This window comes from Embiotoca jacksoni, unplaced genomic scaffold (genome assembly GCF_022577435.1).
Source record: "Embiotoca jacksoni isolate LCO1_2020_lvr unplaced genomic scaffold, fEmbJac1.0.p SCAF_42, whole genome shotgun sequence".
Lineage (NCBI taxonomy): Eukaryota > Metazoa > Chordata > Actinopteri > Embiotocidae > Embiotoca > Embiotoca jacksoni.
Genome location: NW_027185395.1, coordinates 1,628,927 through 1,633,185, shown reverse-complemented (window position 1 = coordinate 1,633,185; position 4,259 = coordinate 1,628,927). Strand labels below are relative to the sequence as shown.

The following is a 4,259-nucleotide window of genomic DNA, read 5'->3' as shown; positions in this document are numbered from 1 at the left end:
TTCTCTCCTCCTCTTTGCTTTCATGTTTCCTTTTCTTTTCTCTCCTCCTCCTTCCTTTCATGTTTCCTTTTATTCTTTACACTCCTCCTTTCCTTTCATGTTTCCTTTTATTCTTTTCTCTCCTCCTCTTTCCTTTCATGTTTCCTTTTATTCTCTTCTCTCCTCCTCTTTCCTTTCATGTTTCCTTTTATTCTTTTCTCTCCTCCTCTTTCCTTTCATGTTTCCTTTAATTTTTTTCTCTCCTCCTCTTTCCTTTCATGTTTCCTTTTATTCTTTTCTCTCCTCCTCTTTCCTTTTTATGTTTCCTTTTATTCTTTTCTCTCCTCCTCTTTCCTTTTTATGTTTCCTTTTATTCTTTTCTCTCCTCCTCTTTCCTTTCATGTTTCCTTTTATTCTTTTCTCTCCTCCTCTTTCCTTTCATGTTTCCTTTAATTTTTTTCTCTCCTCCTCTTTCCTTTCATGTTTCCTTTTATTCTTTTCTCTCCTCCTCTTTCCTTTCATGTTTCCTTTTATTCTTTTCTCTCCTCCTCTTTGCTTTCATGTTTCCTTTTCTTTTCTCTCCTCCTCCTTCCTTTCATGTTTCCTTTTATTCTTTACACTCCTCCTTTCCTTTCATGTTTCCTTTTATTCTTTTCTCTCCTCCTCTTTCCTTTCATGTTTCCTTTTATTCTTTTCTCTCCTCCTCTTTGCTTTCATGTTTCCTTTTCTTTTCTCTCCTCCTCCTTCCTTTCATGTTTCCTTTTATTCTTTTCTCTCCTCCTCCTTTCCTTTCATGTTTCCTTTTATTCTTTTCTCTCCTCCTCTTTCCTTTCATGTTTCCTTTTATTCTTTTCTCTCCTCCTCTTTGCTTTCATGTTTCCTTTTCTTTTCTCTCCTCCTCCTTCCTTTCATGTTTCCTTTTATTCTTTACACTCCTCCTTTCCTTTCATGTTTCCTTTTATTCTTTTCTCTCCTCCTCTTTCCTTTCATATTTCCTTTTATTCTTTACGCTCCTCCTCTTTCCTTTCGTGTTTCCTTTTATTCTTTTCTTTCTTTCTTGACTATTATATTAATAAACCACACAAACATTTCTCTCGTCTCACACCAGTAGCAAGTTGTTTGTTTTATTATTGTATTTTATTTTGAAGGAAGACTTGTCATCATGTGTGTAGTTGCACCGTTTATAACATGTCTTCAAATATATATATAATACATAAAAAACATGATCAGTGGAGACAGATGTTTGTGAGCTCTTGAACGCATTAGAAAAACAAAAACAAACAAAAATAAATAAATTCAAACAATAGCTACAACAAAACACCAGAGCTGCAAGAAAGCTGTAGAGCCTTTGTTAAATGTACAACACACACACACACACACACACACACACACACACACACACACACACACACACACACACACACGTGTCTCTCTCTTACACACACACGTGTCTCTCTCTTACACACACACACACACACACGCACACACACGTGTCTCTCTCTTACACACACACACACACACACACACACACACACACACACAGACACACTCTCTTTCTAAAACAACATGGTTAAAGGATAAATCAGAAGATGTTGGAGGAAACTTCCTCCCTGAACAGATCAGCACGTCCTTCTGGACCTCAACAATTACGTCGTTTCTGCACAAACTGGACTCGACAAAGTCGCGTGACTGCGACGGTCTGCGTTTCAGGATGATTAACTTTCATCTTACGAATATCAAACGGCGTCTGAAGGTGTTGTACGATTCTCCTGACTGACTCACAGCAGATTTAAAAGTTCACAGTTTGTCGAACGGAGTAAAAACTTTCATCCACTTTCAAATCGGTGGAAAGTTTGATAAAGTGCATTTCTGTATGAATTACACAGTGGAAGCAGAAGAATGAACCGACCATAAACAACTGTACAGTTCACGGAGACACTGGTGGTGGTTACCAACGGCGATGGGTTGCCATGGTGAAGACTGAGGTGTATGAATCTGAGCGTATGACTTTTAATGTCTTTAAAAGAGCAAAGCTCGTTCTGATCAGCGTCACCGGACACGAACATCACGAGAGGATGAAATGAAACCCGTGTGCAGAGTGCGTTTGGCGTGAAACACCGTTGCTAGGCAACAGCAAAACGGAGGGCGTCTAGAGGCCGCAGAAGCAAGCGGGTGACGTAATGCAGGAAATGCAAAGACATAACAACAGAGGGAGACTTCAACATTTTCCTCACACCTGTTAAATTATGAAAATCTAAAAATGACTTTATATCAATTTACAAATCGAACAAGAAAAAAAAAGAAAAAGAAAGAACTTCCATAGCCTCCACCGTTTCTGAAAATGACAGTAAACACATCACAACTCAACCTGAGGTTGTAAAAACCACAAGAGGGCGACGTTCCTCTGTAGAAACGAGCCTCCTCAAAGGCAGCGTTTCACAAGTTAGCCGCGGCGCTAACGAGCTACTGAGCGAGCTACCGAACAACTAATAAATGCTGCATTTGTGCTACATCAGCAGAATGAAAGTGATTAGAAACATATTGATTTACCTGCAGTATTAAGAGCCTACATGAGCTAGCGGTTGTAGTATCAGGAGGATTTTACACTTCAGAACCGACGGCGCCACCTTCAAGAAAAGAACAAGTTTAGATTTCTGTCAGCAGCGTCGTGGTTTAAAGAGCTGGACGCTCGTTCACAGCGAACACGAGTCTGGATCTTTTTTTCTGTTCTGGATTTAAACGAGGCGTCGATGGACCGCGGCGGGAACACGTCAGGTCAGATGTCAGCAGCCCAAAACAACATTTACACCAAGCACCAGGTCAGTAGTTCCAGCTCGGCGGCGTAAAAGGCACCTTACTACGGCAACACAGGACACGGACAGTACGGGGGGGGGTCAGGGGTCAAAGGTCAAGCTACCACCCTCCCACATGAACTAGCAGCAGGTGGGCTTCAAACCAGCAACCTGTGAAACTTTTTAACGAGTCGTAGCGACTCGCTGCTCTGAGATCAGTCTGTAACCCTCCACCTGACGGTGTCCTCCTTCTGCTACTTAAAGAACACGTCCTGCATTTTGTTGACGTATTGACATCCGCCAGATGTTCTTCTCACAAACGTGATGACGTTTCGTCCTGGAGCAGAAAAAACTAAACAGCAAGTAGGACAGAAAAGGAGTCCAAGTATTAGAGGCTCAAAATGATTTCAAACGGAAACGAAACATCTGTGAGGGAAACATGCCGTCAGGTGTTTGAAATCAACAGTGGCTGCAAGCTGAAAGCAACCAGCTGATGTCGGTATTGAAGAACGGAGAGGAGAGCGCCCTCTGGTGGCAAACGTCTTCAAGAAGATTCAGGGCACGTTGGCTTTAAACCTTCATCGTCCCGTCAGCTGCAGCTCGAGTCCTCGCTGAAGAAGAAACTGGACCACATCCCTCCAGTTCTGAGGTCTTTACACCAGCTTCCTGTCCAACACAGAATCCACTTCAACATCCTGCTGCTGGTCTATAAAGCTCTGAACGGTTTATTTGTGATCTGCTGCTCCTTTATGAACCATCCCGACCCCTCAGGTCGTCTGCTGCTCTCCTTTCTGTTCACAGTCACAACTAAACATGGAGAAGCAGCGTTCAGTTTCTATGTTCCACATATCTGGAACAAAGTCCCAGAAAGCTGCAGGTCTGCTGAGACTCTCAGATCCTTTGAATCAAGACTGAAGACTTTTCTGTTTGCTGTCGTTCACTCAACCAGATTTACGGATTTCTTGCTTAATGTTTTAATAACTGTTCTTAAATTTCCTTTTCTTTTGCTGCATGTTTTGATGCTTTCATGGTTTTATGTGAAGCACTTTGAACCTTGTAGTTGAAACGTTATTTCACGGAGGACGACCAGCCGACACACAAACATCCATCGCTTGACAACATTTTCTAACCCGACGTGCCACCACGCTGCTGCTCACCAACTTCTCAGTTTTGATCGTGTGTGAAGCTTCATAGGAGCCCGTCATGTTCCTCTTCTTTTAAAATGCTAAACTCAGGTTGTTGTGTTTGAACCAGCTCAGTTTATATCGATTCACGGAGACTAAGTGGGCGTGAAAGTACTTCAGACTGCAGATTTTACTGTTAATAAACCCGACTGTTCATTTTCCCCTTTTCAGTGTCTGATTTGAGTCGAGGCCAAACGGTTCAATTATTTCAGCTGAAAAACGAACATGTTACCGATGTTATGATGACGACATACTTCCACGAAGCTCGTGAGGCGTCTGACGTTTATGACCCGATGAGACGTCC

The 4,259-nt window shown here is 42.1% G+C and overlaps 1 protein-coding gene across 1 annotated transcript in view; it reads right to left on the bottom strand.

Annotated features, from left to right (window-relative positions):
• Positions 1-1,087: 1,087 nt before the first annotated feature.
• fech (ferrochelatase) overlaps positions 1,088-4,259 on the bottom strand; it is a 20,186-nt gene continuing 17,014 nt past the window's right edge. Inside the window, exon 11 of the mRNA XM_069168952.1 lies at positions 1,088-4,259. This exon is cut by the window's right edge and continues 801 nt beyond it. The gene's annotated coding sequence lies outside the window, so the exon portion shown is untranslated.